At 31.6% G+C, this 19,788-nt stretch overlaps 1 protein-coding gene across 1 annotated transcript in view; it reads right to left on the bottom strand.

Moving 5' to 3' along the window:
- The window catches only part of Siz (schizo), a 163,505-nt gene extending 143,717 nt beyond the window's left edge, over positions 1 to 19,788 (bottom strand). The window contains exon 1 of the mRNA XM_026630064.2: positions 19,538 to 19,788. The gene's annotated coding sequence lies outside the window, so the exon portion shown is untranslated. The remainder of the gene's footprint in view (positions 1 to 19,537) is intronic.

The following is a 19,788-nucleotide window of genomic DNA, read 5'->3' as shown; positions in this document are numbered from 1 at the left end:
TTTAAGTTAATAAACGAGCAACAATCATTTGGGATATGTTTACTCTAAACTTTTCATGTAATTTTGTAAATGCTTTTTGAATGAAACCTAAAAAATTTACCTATCGCCGATCGTATTTTAAAATAAGGTCGTATTGAAAAATATATTCTTCGTAAAATATATTTTAGTGTTTTTCTATGATATAGGCGGCAAACGAGCAGCACCTGATGGAAAGTGACTACCACCGCCAATGGACGTCTGCAACACCGGGTGATTGCAGGTGTGTCGCCGGCCTTTAAAATACATTATCTCTACCCCTATTCTCTGAATCTTATGTAACAGCAATACAACACGACCGGAGAGAATTCAGCCACGGGCCCCACGGCTGCACGTGCTTTCCGAGGCACGGTATTGTACACACTAAACTACCAAACATTTGTCTACTACTAAAAATTTTATTGATCCGATCCAGAGATTTGAACTCGGTAAATTTGAATCCGGTAGGCAGTCACGATATTTTAACTAAAATAATTTGTTTTGTATGAAGTAAAACACGTATATGGCAAAAGGAAAATCTAATTTACATATGTACTGTATGATCGACATGTACACAACTGGTATAATTAGGGTTAGAGATGAATAGAAGCGGAAACGCAAGGGCTTAGACTAAATCATAATTAAAGACCATCCTTATTTCGTACACTTAGCTCCGACTTCAGATAAACGGCATACATCATAATATTTTAATCACAGAACATCAATCAGTAATAACAAAGCTGTTATACGGGTGCAGTGGCCGTGTGCGACCGTGAGTCATCTGTCAAGTGCATTTGAAGCGCGCGCCGATCGAATTAGACCGCGATAACATGTTAGGCGGTGGAGATTTATTTTTGGATGAGGTAAGTTATACTCTGTTGTTATTGAATACAATTTGGTATTTAAAGTTTAAGATCTTTTAACGTTACGGTTAACGTTTATTATCTCTAATAGGATTAGAGAGCGGCTGTAACTTAGATTAGAGAGTGTCTAGATTTGTAATTTACTTATTATATATATTAATGATGTTTGAAGTAAATGTATTCTGGAGTAGACAGCGCGCATTGTTAAACGCAGCGTAAATGGTCTTCAAACAATTGGATCGATGGCCAGAAAGGAAAAATTCCATGCCTTAATGGGCGCGGATGGTGGTTCATTTCCAGTAAAGGAAATCGTTTGGCAGAATGATTATTATAATTATTATGATCACATTCATATAATATAGGTAAAAAGAAATACCCAGATCTGATGGCATTTTAGTAAAAGTATCCAACGTTATAGACATAGTTTAAAATTTGAATTAATATTCAGATAATTTTTTAACCATTAATAAGACAAGTAAATTTGATAAATCTTAATTTTTTGTAATTAAGATAAATTTTAGAGAATAACATCGCAAACACAAGATAATATTCGATATAAAGTATCAACAAAAACTTTACTAAAACTATTTTCCTCTAACATCGAAAGTAAATCAAAATACTCGAATTCGGAAGAACAACATCCCTCTAAATTGTCAAACTTTCCGTCATTCCGAAATATTATTTCAGATGAATCCGAACTCACAAGATCCCAGCTCTCGACAGCAGCGGGAGCGATCCTTCTAAATATGGGTTTACCAACGGGGAGTTCGGATTTGATTATTTTGCGAGATGACGATGCTGAATAACTAGTTCCTGATTAAAATTTCAGATCTGATTCATGGTTTATTTATTTTTATTGTTAGGAAAATTCTATCCATATTGCAATGTTAGAAGACTATTATATAAAAGACTATTATACTAAATTTAATAGACTAACAGATAACTCTATAGTGTCAACAAATAGATAATTCGATGATAAAGGATACTAACTTAAAAAAATATTTATAGATAGATATATAATTTCTATATTACTTAATAAGAAGAAAGCCCCTAGCTCTTATGACTTCCATTATGCACTAGTATTATTATTATGTTATATTATATATATGTTTTTACTAAAGACAGTATAGATCAATATTTATTTTGTATACTATATGTATGTATATGTTTTTTTATATGGTTTTATATATAAGTATGTATGTACATGTTATAAGATATATTGTTAATTAATTATTAATTACCGCCTTCATAGTTTTCTGTTTAAACTAAAGGTTGACTGGCAGAGAATGCCTTCAATTCAGGCATAAAGTTCGCCTTTGTCCCATTTATTTTGTGGTGGTCAATAAAGTATTTAAATAAATAAAAAAAAAAATAGAACACGAACGAATAGTATAGAAAAATTATAGCCGTAAAGACATTAAAACAGATAATTTAATAATAAAGGATATGTTAAAATAATTAATTATACAACTATTCTTCAGAAGTGAAGTATTTAAGGAAGAAGATAGGAAGTTCATTGATATCATTACACATGCGAAGTACATCATGTAAATTGAGGTCAATGCCATCAGCCTGCAGTAATAAACAACGGACAATAAGACATTGTTTTTGCCTTTCGTTTTCAAACTTAACTGATTCTGAACACGAATTATAATTTAGACGAATTTTTATATCTTAATTAAATATAAAATTACGTTGTATGTAAATTAAAATTTTAGAATAATTACGAAATTATGATATTAATAAAAACTAGTATATTTTATACCATTTAAGTGTTATGAGCAATTTGAATAAAATCAAAACTTTTTAGGAAATTTATATATATATATATATATATTTATTATTAGAGTAATTATTATTTTTATTTCGACTGTTGAAAAGAATTCTGTTACAATATGACTTAAATTGTTTACTTATACATTTCGATCGATTGTTTAATTAAATCAGATCTTAAATAAAACCTTGAAACACATTTAAATGTCTGAAACCATTCAAATTAGCAATTATACGCGGTTAGTTAAAATTTTCAGAGTTAATTTAATTTCACGCCATACCCGTCAGTAAACGGTTGAAACGACTTTAACATCATCAATTAGTTTAACTATTATTTAATAAGCTCGATTGTTATACAGAATACGTTACGTAATTACCGGTGGTAACGTTTTGTCCGAGCCGAGATGGCCCAGTGGTTAGAACGCGTGCATCTTAACCGATGATTTCGGGTTCAAACCCAGGCAGGCACCACTGAATTTTCATGTGCTTAATTTGTGTTTATAATTCATCTCGTGCTCGGCGGTGAAGGAAAACATCGTGAGGAAACCTGCATGTGTCTAATTTCAACGAAATTCTGCCACATGTGTATTCCACCAACCCGCATTGGAGCAGCGTGGTGGAATATGCTCCATACCTTCTCCTCAAACGGGAGAGGAGGCCTTAGCCCAGCAGTGGGAAATTTACAGGCTGATTATGTTATTTATGTTATGTAAGTTTTGTCGATGATTTTCGTGATGTTGCTCTATAATGGTTTGCAGGACAAAGGACACAGTATAATCACTGGCAGAGACATAATATCACGATTTCAAGTTTCATCTTTTTTCAGTACTTACGTCTATTAGGTATTTGAAATCCGATAAACAATTTGCTCTAAAAACAGCAATAACAAAACCACCGAGCGTTTTGAACCCCACAATTGACATAACTTTCATGTTAAAATACTAAATCCACCACACTTTTCTACTGTAGATATACATGTCAAACTTCTCTGAAATACTTATTTTCTAGAAAATATTTCTCCCGTACTAAACTCCCATTCAATATTACCTTGAAAGTAACCTAATTTGTCTGAAACATAATACAATTCCCAAAAAACGTTAAACGATTATATTATTTAAATTTCGAAAACTGCAAGAATTAATTAAAGAATATTACACTTGGAATTGCAAGGCATTTGTTGGCCAGTTACCCCTTAAATGATGATTGCATAAGAGTTCCTAGCGTCCGGAACTAAGTTGAGTATGCTTTATGAAGAGTTCTCGTTTCATATCCTCCCTATCCGCAGAACCTTGTATAAGTTTAAGCGTACTTTGTAATAACCTCGTTTCTGTGTATTTTACTTCGTAACTGGGGCTCAGCTAAGACTAACACTACGATGAATAACCTAAAGATTCACTTCCAAGAACTTATATTATTCTTTCTTAGATAGCAACAAATATTTACGAGCGTTTGACGTCAATTATATACAAGCAACGAATAACAAAATTATATTTATATAATATCTATCTAGATATCAAGATTTATCAAGATTATATAGATGTTGAATATTTTGAATTTCTTTGTCGGTGATAACAATTCCTGCATTGATTATTATGTAAATTATTGAACATACCCATATTCAAATTTTAGCAGAATTTCTACCTTTTTAAAAACACATATACAACTTGCTTTCTATTATTAAAAAATAGAGATTACATTTATTATTGTAGTCTGTAACAATAGATCATAAAACAAAGAATGAATTAAATATTTATATATATTATAATATTTCAATACGAAATATAATTTAATCAAACAATTCAATTCAAACAAAGATCTGATTACTGCAACATGAAAAAAAAAATACAATTATACGTCACAGAATGATTTATTTGCTCGATAACTATTTGGCTGTACACTACATACATATGTAGTATAGTATTGTTCTATTTAATAAACTATCATTATATATTATGGCAAAGATTTCAGCTGTAAATATATTTCTTAAAATACTTTCTCCAGGTCCCATTTAAAATATAAACACGAGGTAAATCGATCGTGACAATAACGCGTTGGAGTGTAAGTGTTCGCGGTCACTTCACACTGTTGGACCTCGTCCATTACACTATACGAGCGCTCCTTAGACGAGTCGATATATTCAAGTATACGGTTCTAATGTTTTTCTTTTCCTTCTACTGAGCCATAGGATAAAATAATTCATTTCGTAAAATCAGGCACTAACTATTTCCTGAATAATAACTGCACGAGTTGATCTTTATTTTTTACAATAACTTACTCCGAAATAAACGTATGTACATCTTCTTGGAAATATTGGAAAATATCACAATATCATCGGTCAACCGAGGAAAATATTATGTCGCTCATATTAAATTTCATATTTAGAGTTTGTACGTCGAGTATTAATACAATTTATAAAAATCTAGACGTTTAAAAGTAAAACTTTTCGTGGCGAAAACATTTTAGTTGAATTACAAATCTCTCTCAAAACTACAAAATTCACAGTTGAATTTTAGCGAAAGTTAAAGCATTACGCTTTGAATTTTAAATTGACTTAAGGAGAACTATTTGTTAAGATTTTAATCAAACGCTTCGTTAAATTTTCCGTAATATAATTTCATTCATAACATCTTAATTACATTTATATCATTTCATAATGAAGACAAACAAGAAAAAGGGCTCAATGATGAGAGGTCACATACAACCATAGACATTGACACTTTAGAAACTTTTGAATAAGTTAGGATGTTATGTCATTTAATATCACTGCTTCACTGGTTCCCACAAACACAAAAATACGAATTATTGATAATCAGCGTCATATGTGTGTGTGTGTGAGTGAAGTAACTTACATAAAGGCCTAAATCCAGCAAGAATTAACCATGCAAATATTTTAAAATAAAAACGACGAAGACAATAATTCTCAATAGAAAACTGATCTATATATAAAGTGCCGTAAATGCATCAGTTGGAAAACACGAAGGTATTAAAAGAAAAGAGATTGCAATAATTGTTCATTGGATCGTGAAACGAGTCGGTCGTCCGCAACTGCGTCACCACGGTTCGTACGCTTGTTTATTACTTAATGTGTCATATCTTGAAACCTTTTACTCCCACGTTGTAAGAAAATGAAATTTTCCTTACAAATTTTTCACCACATAATAAATATAAAAGAACCATGTACGTGGCGAGGCGCGACGCGTCATAAGGATATTAAATATCATTTTCGCTTTTAGATACATACATTCTTGTTACCTGGTTTTCTATATGTATTTTTTTTTTATATTATATTATTTTAACTCGTGCTACTTAATACGGATAGCAAGCGAATCAATACACTTATGATTTTAGACATTTACCTTCTGATAACTCTTTCCATTTCTGTCTGATAATCATTGATCATCTTCACCTATAAACTGGAACTGTAGGGAGTATGAATCACAAGTCATACAATCATATCGTCGCCAGCTATGGGTTCTAAGACGAAATCTTTATTTTTACGTGCTACGCTCGCTTTTCGAACTGGAATATGGTAATACCGTAATTACTGTTTAACATTATCATATATAGACTTTCTAATAGTTATTCGTTGGAAATAATTTGTCCTATAGATTTATGATATTGTGATACCTGTATAGGTAATCATACAATTATTAATCATAAGAGTCTTAGGCTTTGTTTTAATAGACCACTAGTGTTTACAATAGTTTCAAAATTTTCGGTATTGTGTTGAAAATCATTGATAGCGTCAAAATATTTAGATAAACACGGATGATCGAGTCAATTCTCCTTACTGATAGGTAACTACTGACCCCGATTTACTACGTCGCTCCTAATGAATTATTACTGGACTGGAAAATTGTCTTGATGAGTTTTGTCACCGACCTTTTGCAAAGTCTGCTGCTCTTTGAAAACTGTTTCATTATGAATTAATGAGTGACCTTTGCAATGTTTCAGTGTATATATAATTTAAATTTCCAGGTTTGATTAAGAATTCATAATGAGTATTTTAGTAAGTAAATATAGCCGAGATGGCCCAGTGGTTAGAACGCGTCCATCTCATCCGATGATTTCGGGTTCAAACCCAGGCAGGCACCATTGAATTTTTATGTGCTTAATTTGTGTTTATAATTCATCTCGTGCTCGGCGGTGAAAGAAAACATCGTGAGGAAACCTGCATGTGTCTAATTGTCAACGTGTGTCAAAATTTTGCCACATGTGTATTCCACCAACCCGCATTGGAGCAGGGTGGTGGAATATGCTCCAAAACCTTCTCCTCAAAGGGAGAGGAGGCTTTAGCCCAGCAGTGGGAAATTTACAGGCTGCTAATGTAAAAAAAATAGCCTTGTTGCCTAAACTCATTTAAAAATAAACTTGGTTTACTATTAATAAAATTAAAAGCCTAACAGGCAACCATCGCTCGCAATCAATTGCGAAAGAGAACTTTTTATTCTTTTCTTGACTACTAGTTGCGATGGAAGAGTTTTTTTCAGCACAACTAAAAACTACTCAAAAAGAGTAGTTGCGATTTAAGATTATCTTTTAATACTAGCTATTACAAATACACAACTAGGCGCTAAATATCAATACAGTAAAATTATCCTTTAAATTTTTCCGGCAAAATATACTCTTACAATAGTTATGGTCCTAATTTGAATGCCTTTAAACTTTTTTTCATCATTTGTTTCTTTTACTCATTCAATCTGTTCTTTACGTATATGTTATACAACAAAAGAATACATAAATAAATCTATCAGGTCACTAACAGCATAGCAACAACTGAAATCAACCATCCTTCTCTCAAAATCTATCGACGAATTCAATGCCACAACAATCCAAACTTTTCCAATTACGTCAATCTATCAACGACATAGTTCTTTCCAAATAACAAAAGGTAAGATAAATACTTCGAATGACTTTCTTAAGAAATTTTTGATTAACCTTTAATGAAGAATCAATCAATACTATCAATATTTAAAGCTAAAGTTAAAACGTTTGGTTAGTACCTAGTGGATTTATATGATAGGCTCTCATCGTGCAAGATGTCACAGAAGTTTTTTCTCAACGTAAATAGAAAGCCTCATTTTAGTACATTTTAACAGACTCGTTGTAAATAATTTTTCCATATTGTTTAATTCGTTTTTTTTTAATTAAATTTGTCTTTTCCTCTGTATATTGCTTTTTATATACTTTTTTCTATGTATTTAATGCTTGTAAGTTTTATCACTTATGCGTTCCTGAGCCATTCTGGGTATGATGTTGAAGGTATAAGCCAACAAAAATATCATAATATTATTTTGTTTTTCAATGTAAATGTTTTTATGCAAGCTGTTTAATTACTTAATAAAGAAATTAATATAGCCTTGGCCTAAATATCCTTATAATTGAGTAGATCTAAACCTTCTCGATATAACTGAAAACATTACTTAATTAAAAAAAAAAAACTGATAAGTATTTTCTTTTCATCGAGTTACAACCGTTAAACTACAGAGTATAATTGAATGTCAATGACAATTCAGACTAAACTAACATCATACAATTGAATAAGCCAATGATGCAACAGTCATTATCACAGTTGCAGTATTATCATTGTTTAGTAAACCAGCCTACGCTGAACTCTTTGGGACTGACGTGATTTAATTAGTTCTGTGAAACGCATGGCTCTCATCAAATTGGGTGCATTGTACACCTGAACCAGATTACCTTGAGCTGTTAGATCGTTTATGTTTATTTCGATGTTGTCATATTTTAAGAGAGCATCAAAGTGCAAGTAGTTTTGGTCGTAGTGCACCATAACAGCGCTCGGCCTCTTTCGCAGCTTTTTAAACTAGTTATATTATCAAGATCGTACCGATTCTATTCTATTATAATGTTTTTACCCACGTGGTTAATTTTTATGTTTAATATGAAAACAGTTACGTATGTACAAATTTAAATGAACGTGTTAAGACTTTTATTTCCTTTTTTTTTCTATATTCGTTAGTAGGAAGGTTCTGGAGTCACGAATAAGTTCGCATCATCATATATATATATATGATGAATATTGGACAACATCACATACATTACTCTGATCCCAATGTAAGTAGCTAAAGCACTTGTGTTATGGAAAATCAGAAGTAACGACGGTACCACAAACACCCAGACCCAAGACAACATAGAAAACTAATGAACTTTTTCTACATCGACTCGGCCGGGAATCGAACCCGGGACCTCGGAGCGGCGTACCCATGAAAACCGGTGTACACACTTCTCGACCACGGAGGTCATCATAGGAATTAATTTATTTCCTTCTGGCTATGAAATTCAGCATATATAAATTAAACTATACGATGTGGTGAAAAAGAATACAAGCTGTTATCAATGTAATTTTAATTAAAATCCATTATTTCCGTTTCGTTTGATGCGTATTAAAACTTACCCACAAATACCATAAAAACTCTACTATTAACAAAGCGTCTTTCCTATTTCGACCTAAGTTTAATTTAGTCTTTAACACTCAAACTTACAAACGTCCTTTTAATTCTGAATTATTTGACAACGACAAAAACATTTACAAAGGCTGTGAACATTTTTAATGTATTCCTTTTGTAGCTTATATTTTAACTATGCTAAAATGGTATGACCACATCGTATATACAGAACTATGGTTGTTGTAAACAAAAACCATACCTTTTACGCCGTTACCAAATTAGGCACCGGCGCCATATTAGAAATATATTCGGGTAAGATAATAGTTTAGTGTGGACATTGAACTTATCATGTATCTTCTGAACATGGAATTGTGTCATCTAGTCTTCCTGAACATTAAGAGATCAAGGTTCAACTTAATTACTTAGCTAAACTCCCTGGTTAAGTTGTAAAAAAATTGTAGGCTAAGTAACAAATAAATGCAATGATAATTTTACGTATTACGTTGACGTAAACTTCCTGCTCATTGAGCTAGACCTAAATATTGACGTAAGAAAATATTTGATTCTTTAAAATAAATTACGAACGACATAATCGACTACACTAAACTCATTAGAATCCGTCCCGTCGTTTGTGCAAACTCAAGCGTTTATAATATTAACTAGCTACCGATCCCGGCTTGACACGGGTACAATAAGGACTGAAAAGCAATTATAGAAAACAAAAAAAAAAAAAGTTTTTGTATTGTACATATAAATCTCTCTTTTCGTAGTTTTAAAGATATAAGCGTACAGACGGCGGGAAGAGACTTCGTTTTATACTATGTAGAGATACTTTACGCGCAATATATGTTGATCGGTCCGAAATTAGCCACGAGGGGCTGCGGTGACATAAAACAAATATAAATAAACATATATGTATAACACTATTAAAAAATAAATATATAAATAGTTTCTGGTCCTCATCACATCTTTTTTCATTAACGTGTCAGAGGACCCACTTTATTCCACGATGCGTAAAAGATGCGCAACCCTAGTGCGTAAAGTCAGTTGCAGCACCAACAGCATACTAAGGATGATCGCCAGCAGACGTGATTGCTTGTATATCAATCTCTAATGGAATCGCGCAGCAGTGATTGTTAACAGTTCTTTTAATTTTTATTTTTGTTTTTTTCTCTTTAGTATTATTTATTGTACTAACACTAGGATAAGATAATTGTTACTAACAAAAATAAACATACAGTCTGAAATAAATAATTTATTTTTATTACTATTATTATATTGTACGTATACTAAAAACGATGATAAAATAATATATTTCATATTATAAATAACGCAAAAGAGCGCAAAAGAACAAGAAACGCATACGGCTAGTGCATCGGGTAGGCCAGGTATGCAGGGGGACGGAGATCGCTTGATACAATTATGTTTTAATACGCCATAATTTGATATTATATTACGAGATAAACTTTAATAGTACCTCTGTGATGTTAAAGCGGATAAATTTAATAGCTTTATTTATACATAATTATAAAATGTAGTTTTACCGTGTAAACGGAGTTTTAATTTTAGGTATTTAAAAATAGAAGATTATAAAATAATTATTTATCTGTATCTATAATATTATAGACACAGATATATTCGTTAATAGTTTGATTGAGTGATGTATATTTTTAATCTGTAAATTATTTATGGTATATTGTATATTTAAGTATGTTATCAATATTCAAATGTATTGATTACAAATAATACATTTAGAGGATATCATTAATAAAAATATAAAGTTACGCTATTTCATAAATAAATTTATGTTTTCTGTATTAAAATCAACGCCACACTAACTCCTTCGGTAAATAATTCCTTTAGTTCATAAACAAATCCTAACAGATACCTAAACATGTTTACTAATATCATAATCTGTGAGCCTGTCTGTTGCTCTTTCACAGCCGAACCACTGAAGCGAATTCGATAAAATTTGTTACGAGGCAAAATCCTTTATTACGACCAACCAAAACAGCTACTACAACTAGTATAACAGTATAAGAGCCAATGAAAAGCCTTCAGCTTTTTCGAAGTCTGTTAACAAACGAGATATATATATTTATAAGTTACACAATAGTAATACCTATTTTAATAAATAAATACCTATTATTAATAACAAATCAAGGTTATTTACCAAGTGACTATTTATCCTGTTATTACGTCTAATGTTTTCTAATACTTAATCAAAATTAAATAAATATACTGAATTGTTTGTGCGAGAACTCGGAACAATGAAACCGCGATTTGAGAACTATAATAGAAAAATGGAATCATACTTTAATTACATTACATTAACAGCCTGTAAATTTCCCACTGCTGGGTTAAGACCTCCGCGCCCTTTGCTCCAATGCGAGTTGGTGGAATACACATATCATTAAAATATAATTATATATCTTACTAGGGGAACTCCCCAGAACTCAAACTATCCTCATAGCAAATTTCATCAAAAACGTTTCAGTGGTTTAAGCGTGAATAGTTAACTTTCAACTTAATTATTAACTTTTTTGAGTTACTTTCGCATTTATAATACTAGAAGATTTATTTATGACGAATAGCTAGTACATATTTTAAATATAAATAAACGCACTGTTTATTTAAAAGAAATATACTACACAGACTATGTCGACTTAGGAACTGTTGGAGCACATATCTAGGTCATTAGCAAACAAAATCGAAACTGTTCCGGTCTGATCGTGTCTAACTAAAGTAACATTTACACACGAGTTTAACAATAAAGTTACAGAGACACTACACTTATGATTTTTCTGTACTAGTTATTAACTCAATTCCCTTAGCATATAATCTATACATATAATAAAATTGGAGTGTCTGTTTGTAATATTAAAATAACTCATTTTTAATAAATGCATATGTATGTATACACGGTACATATACCAAAATAACATTTTATGCAATTTTTGTCTGTCTGTTTGTTCCGGCTAATCTCTGGAACGGCTGAACCGATTTCGACGGGACTTTCACTGGCAGATAGCGGATGTAATAAGGAGTAACTTAGGCTACTTTTATTTTAGAATTATATATAGAATAAAAATAAAATCACGTTACAATAATCAAATAACTTAAATTCAAACAACGCGCACGAAGTCGCGGGGACAGCTAGTACAACATATAAACATTCCTCTGCCGATTCTTCTCGGTTGAATTAAATTTCTTCACATTTAATTCAACACTAATATGACAATTCAAAAGTGCTTATATGAGCCTCATTGAATAAACATTTTGAATTTGATCAGAAGCTCCTCTTTCTTAAGGAGGTTTGTAGTTTCTTCTATTTCGCTGGTCTAGTGCGGATTGGATACATATGTTGCCGACTTTCATTCGTTACATGCAGGTTTTATCACGCGTACTCTTAAACCGATGAGTAGAGACGGATTATAAACCCAAATTAAGCACTATAAAGCCAGTGGTGCTTAACCGAATTGTAATTCGTCATACATGCGCCCTATCCATGGCAAACCTTTTTGTCAAGCAGGGAAATCTATAAGATATCCCTAGTCCTATATGAGAAGCGTTTTTTTTTGTAATAAGCCGGCGGACGGGACCATCCGATGGTAAGTGGTCACCACCGCCCATGTACATTGACGCTGTAAGAAATAATATCCATTCCTTATATCGCATCAATGCGCTATCCTTCAAATCGGAACACAACTATACTATATATTGCTGTTTGGTGGTAGTATATCTGAGGATAACGTGGTACCTTCAGACGCAAAATCTTATCTACTAAAACCTCTGCGATGATGAATATGATTTACGAACTGAACTATTTCATAAAATGTATTTTGAGCAACTCTTTATCAATACCGTCACGGTACAGAGACAACAAGGAATTGTTGAAAACCACCGTTACCTAAGTATGATTGATGTATGATATTTACACGTGCTTACAACGCGTTAAATTTAATTTGATTAATTTATAGAAATCGACGGAATACACTTAAGTACTCAATACTCTGAATTCGAATTACAAAAAAAAAAAAACTTATAATGGCTTGAGGTAATCCTGACCGAATTCGATCAGCGCAGCCGTTGTAAAGTGGGACTACCCATACATACATTAGCAGCCTATAAATTACCCACTTTTGGGCTAAGGCCTCCTCTTCCTTTGAGGAGAAGGTTTGGAGCGTATTCCACGCTGCTCCAATGCGGGTTGGTGGAATAAACATGTGGCAGAATTTCGTTGAAATAAGACTCATATGCAGGTTTCCTCATTCCTTCATTTTTTCCTTCACCGCCGAGCACGAGATGAATTATAAACACAAATTAAGCACATGAAAATTCAGTGGTGCATGCCTGGGTTTGAACCCGAAATCATCGGCTAAGATGCACGCGTTCTAACCACTGTTCCATCTCGGCCATCGGACTACCCATCTGCGCGGGAAATTTTATTGACGACAAGTGTGTGCGCAAACACAGGTAAGCTCTCTATTGCTATCAAAATCCGAAATCCGAAAGAGAGTAAAAACGTAGGACCATCAGATTTACATGCCTCCTTCTCTTTCTTTCTTTCATGCACGAGAGTATTTACAGAACAGCCCAATTTTAAAACATTTATTGATCGTAGGACCTTGTAATCTCCCCTATAACCTAACCTTACTAGGTATATAATTGCTCCGACGGCATTTATATAGCAAGTACTAGTAAGCATTATATACTTACTATACATATATAAGAGAATGATATAATTACATATAAAAAAAACAGCTGCATTACAGAGATGTAACTTGTGACGTTTATTTGCATCGTAATTAAAGCGATAATTAAAGGATTATTTTATAAAAAAAACTTGATGAATCAAATATTAATATATATGACGTATCAAGTATATCTTATTTTGATTTATATATTATATCAACGGAAGATGTAAGGCTACCAAAAATGTAACTTATCGTTTAAAACGCGCGTATTTAGAGTTTAAGTCACCGTGTGCATACATCATAAAGTGTGTCACCGGCTTTATACTCGTACACTTAAAGTAAATGACAATGACCGAGATCGTGGTCCTTTTCTCCTTCGAGATCAACGTCTCGGAATAAATACTGTCGCAATTCCGAAGTCGATTTAAACACGACTTGTCATTCGAAAATGAGGGTATTTTCACTTTTGACGGGTTAACACTTGAAAATATATTAAATTGTATTTTTTTAGACTATGAACTTGACCCCATCAAAATAATAATTTTCGTTAATAAAAATTGTTAACACATACAAATACTATTAGTAACGTAACGTAACATATTAATGTACTACTGTTTGGCTTAGTTCTGCATTATGAAGGGATGGTCTTGAGCTTCCACTGCGCTCCTATGCGCGTTGGTGGATTCTTCCGCAACATATTGGTTGTTTTCCTTCACCACCGAACATGGGACGACTTATAAACACAAATTAAATACATAACCGGCAACTGGGCTTATATGTAAAAGTATATAAAATTTAAAAATATTTCAACGATAAAAAGGGATACCTATGCGTACCGATATTAATGAAATTTAAGATAATTGCATCAACATGCATGCATGCTATTATACTATAGCCTATTTCAATGGAAAAAATAATAAATATAAACAACCTTAGATTTACGTGCTCCATGCAATCTGCTAATAGCTCAGCTATATTTCTTGATTAATATATTATATCTTATTCTTGTATCTTACTATGCTTAACTACGTATTTAAACTTTAATTTTACGTCCGATAACAGACCGACGGACAAGAAGCCATTTTTTCGCAAATGAATATCATATATTAATATTCAAGCTCTCAACCAATAATATCGTGTTAATTTGATGTCAAATATTGTTTATTTGGCTTTTAACCCCCTTTTGATTATTTTTTTTATGATATGTGTAGGCCGACGGGCAGATGGGCCACCTGATGATAGGTCATAACCGCTCATAGACAATGGCGCTGTAAGAAATATTAACCAGTCCTTACGGCGCCAATGCGCCACCAACCTTGGAAACAAATATGTTATGTCCCTTGTGCCTGTAGTTACACTGGCTTACCCAAACGTCAATCCGGACCACAGCAAAACTAAGTATTGCTGTTTGGCGGTAGAATATCTGATGAGTGGGTGATACTTACCTAGAAGGACTTTCACCTAAAGAAAAAACGACCAAGACCTATCAACAAGTAAATGAAATAGGTTATATATACTAACAACATAAATAGGATAGTATTAGTAGTCAAAATAAAATTAAGCATGAGCCTTGTACTGAAAATTGTTATAATATCAAAAATCAAGATAACCACGTAACAGAGCTTACGGCCGTTAATGGATCTTCTATTATAAAGGCGGGAATGAATGAGGCATGTGACGTCACGATATGGTACAATTCCATATGTGGTGTGTATGTGTGTGTTTGTGTGAACATGTAAACAGTGTTTCGCCACATGTGTGACAGATAAAAAATAAAGTACAAGCTTAGGGCGTTGCTCTGAACGCTAAAGGAATACTAATTTTAGATTATCTCTTAAACTTATCTAGAGAGCTGTTTTCTCTTATTCACCAGTTTCTCGGTAATTAGTTACAGTAAATGAGTTCGAAAATATAACTTTGATTATATTTTATCCATTGTATTAAATTTGAGAGATGAAAAATTTATAAGGTTGTTTGTGAAACAGCTAGCCAAGTTTATATAAAAAAATACGAGTTGCTTTGAAATTTATAGAAAGTTGATTATAGCGAAGGTTACATCAAATATAAAGGAAAATAGTAATAAAACCTTTTTTCTAAAACAAGAAACGAGTTATTTGTCTAACTGTGAAACATTGGCGTGCGTTTTTCATTCTCATATTCAAGAATAAAATATAAAGTTAGTACCTCAAGTTTGATTTATAGAAATATCATATGTTCAAACGTGACTTATACATAAACATAATTATATATATATAAACTAAATGAGAATATTAAAAAAAAACATCGACGTTAGTCTGCTTTTTACTGTGCATAGAATAAATGTACCTACTCTATGTTAACATTTTATTTAAAACGAGAAGCACAAGTACGTATTTATAATGCCTCAACGGACTCGTGTTACAATGATTCTTTATCTGTGCTATATCTATATCGTAAATCAGTCAACCGTCTTTTACTGCACTAGTTTATTTTACTTAATTTTCTATACATTGTCTGTTTCTACGAAGTGGAATTATTTTATCTACCCTATGAACACTTTTTGAATAATAACTTATTACTATAGTATCTAAATAATTTACTTTTTCGATTCGCGTTACAATTTCTATTTATTAAGCAATTTTATAAAAAGTATCGATTGCTTTGAGTTTTCATTAAAATTATACTAATAAATGAACGATATTTTATTATTAATGTAGTAAAATTCGTTCGTTCGATTTCACATACGTTATTTATCGTAGAAGATCGACATGTATCGGAAGAATAGGAGGATGAAATGGAGGGGGGACTCCATGATGGGGATGCCTTGTCATCACATCGCCGATAGTACAGTAGCCACAAAACATAAGTGAAATGAAATACCTACTTAATAATAAATGATAATATTGAAAGTACACTTTTAATATAATTAAAATGTTTATTTTTTTTAATCATTTGTTTCACAAATATACCTATATATTTTTTTACGTATTTATAACAATCTGATTGGTGTAATTTTTTGTACGGAGAAAGAGACAGCATTACTTTAACACCATACAAAGATAACATAATTTGAATTCTGTACAATAAGTATATTTTAAAAACTGGATACAATATAATCAAGATGTGTCTATTTAAGAATATACTTTAAAATATAAAAAGCGATTTTGGCTATTGAGTGTTAAATTATGATAAAATATTCAACACTCGTGACTCATTTAGAGACAATTGTTGCTCATATTTAATAATAAATCAATTAATAATATAAAGTTTAAAACGAGAATTAATTAAATTTATTTTATTGTAGAGTTACATCATTTTAAACTGATATTCGGTATCACATATTCCTATTTATAAAATACATTATACTATTTATTGTTTTTCTTTAATAGCTTATATTCGTAAGTTTTACTTTGCTTTAAATTTTCAACCTCATTTTGATTTCATTTATTTTATTCCATCAACAAATAGTATAATAATATCAATAATTTTTAATAAACTCAAGAAATTTCATAAAAGCCATCAACAGATTCGCTGTACCCAAATTAACATACTCTTTTGCTATTATTAAGTGGACAAAATCTGATTTAAAGAAATTGCAACGTACATTAAACACGACTATGACAAAGTACAGAAAACATCATCCCCGCTCAGGTATTCAACGTATAACACTTCCTAGAAAAGATGGAGGAAGAGGCCTAATTGATATCGTAAATCTTCATAATAAGCGGATAACCACATTGCGAGAATTCTTCCACCATAAAACTACATCATCAATTTTACACAAGGCTATAGTAGAAAACGATAACAAATTTACACCATTAAACTTGAAAGACAATAATATACAGAGAATTGAAAATTTTGACTGACAGACAAATGAAAATGAACGAATGGGCCCGGAAGTCTGCACGGAAGACACTATCAGGATTTGAACCAGGATTTAACGTCGACAAATTAGCATCGAACGCATGGCTCAATTGTGGTGCGCACTTCCCTGAGACGGAAGGCTTTATTATAGCAATACAGGATCAGGTTATTGAGACACACAACTATCAAAAATATATTATGAAAAATTCCACTATACCGACAGACATGTGTATACAATGCAATAGCTCTTCTGAAACCATACAACACATTACCGGTGCATGTAAAACAATAGTTCAAACTGACTACAAGCATAGGCATGACCAGGTTGCATATATAATACACCAAAAACTAGCTTTAAAATTTAACCTTATAGATCCCAAGAATCATACAGCTTACTACAAATATAAACCCTAAACAGTTTTAGAAAATCAAACCTCCAGACTATATTTTGACAGAGCAATTTTAACCGACAAAACAATACCTTACAATAGACCTGACATCACTGTTATAAATAAAATAAATAAAACTGACTACATTATAGATATTGCAATACCAAACACTCATAATTTACAGAATACCATATCCGAAAAATTAGGAAAATACACGGAATTAAAAGATAAAATAACAAGAAATTGTCATTTACAAAAAGTAACTACAGTACCGATAGTTCTTTCTACTACAGGCATCATCCCGCAACAACTACATCAGTCACTTAAAGCACTTGACTTACCTTCACATACATTTATTCAGTTACAGAAAGCTGCAATACTGAACGCATGTAGGATAGTACGAAAATTTATGCAACCAGATAAAGATAATATTACATTGCCAAACCATTGCAATAATTAAAATTTTAGAATAGGACCCAGATGATGCTCACTTGACTTTGGTCCGTGATCATTACTTACCAGTGTACACCGAGACTTGAAAAATTTTATCAATAATAACATTCTATTTGTGGATATAAATTATGTCACTATTATATCTTATGTTTAACTAACATTGCAATGAAATAATAATAACAACTACAAAACATTACACAAAGTTTGGACAGCAAATCAAATTATAATAATTATTTTTTATAATTTAACATAGATAATTATTAATTTATTTTGTTTTATTTTTTAAATAATGATACTTGGATAAGAACCATAATTATTTTATCATATCAATTGCTTTTCTTAAATAATTTATGTTCATATTAATCAGTACTTATAAAAAAGAATTGTAATTTTTTAAAAGGTCATTGTATGTATGTATTTTTATTATTTCTTCTTCTCTTGTATGTATTTGGTAATCAAATGTTTGTTGCTTTCTAACTTTTAAATATAATGGAAATGTATTTTTATGAAGTTTAACTTTTTTTTCATAAATATTAGGCAACAAAACAAAATTATACATTCCCAAAATAAAAACTAGTTGCATTCTTATATGAATTGTTCAACTGACAATAAAATTAGTCATAAAATATTTCCAGTGCCTTGTCTTAAAAAAAGCATAAATTAAAAATATAATCAAGTAAACAATCTCCTTTGTTTATACGTCATAAAATCTTACCATATTAAGACATACAGTTAAGTATGAGAAAGTTATTTTAATTATTCATTATGGCAACAGCCAAGAAACACAACTGTAAAGATAAACAAAAAATAAAACTTCTCTAGCATACTTCCAATCGATCTTGCGAATCTACTAGTTAGTTAATTGGCCAGAACCACTAATAATGCAATAGAAAGAAATAACTTGAATGTTTGAAGACAGTAAACGATGTAAATCGGACGTAATCATGCGCTTAATAACACAAGAAATAAACGCTATTTACGGTATGTGTCGTTGCGAAATATTGTCAAAAATATGTAACAAAAAGTCCTGAAGCGTGTTAAAAACCAAAAAGCTGCACGATCCCGAATAAAAGGGGGTAAATATCGATTGTACTCACCATAACAAGACAGCCGGCAAACTTGGTTTAACACAGACGATTTTTGACTACTACAGCATGTTTTTAACACGAAAATGTTAACTTAACAACACCTAAATCACTTCACTTAAACTTGAGATAAACAAACCCACAAATTTGTATCAATGTCAGTCACAACATTTAAAAAAACAAATAGCATCTACACGAGAAATGTATTTCGCACAAACGACACAAGCCACTTCCAATAGAAGCAGTAACTGACTGTCAGAAAT

The sequence above is a fragment of the Vanessa tameamea genome, chromosome 26 (assembly GCF_037043105.1).
Source record: "Vanessa tameamea isolate UH-Manoa-2023 chromosome 26, ilVanTame1 primary haplotype, whole genome shotgun sequence".
NCBI lineage: Eukaryota > Metazoa > Arthropoda > Insecta > Lepidoptera > Nymphalidae > Vanessa > Vanessa tameamea.
This window is presented reverse-complemented; position numbering and strand designations above follow the sequence as displayed.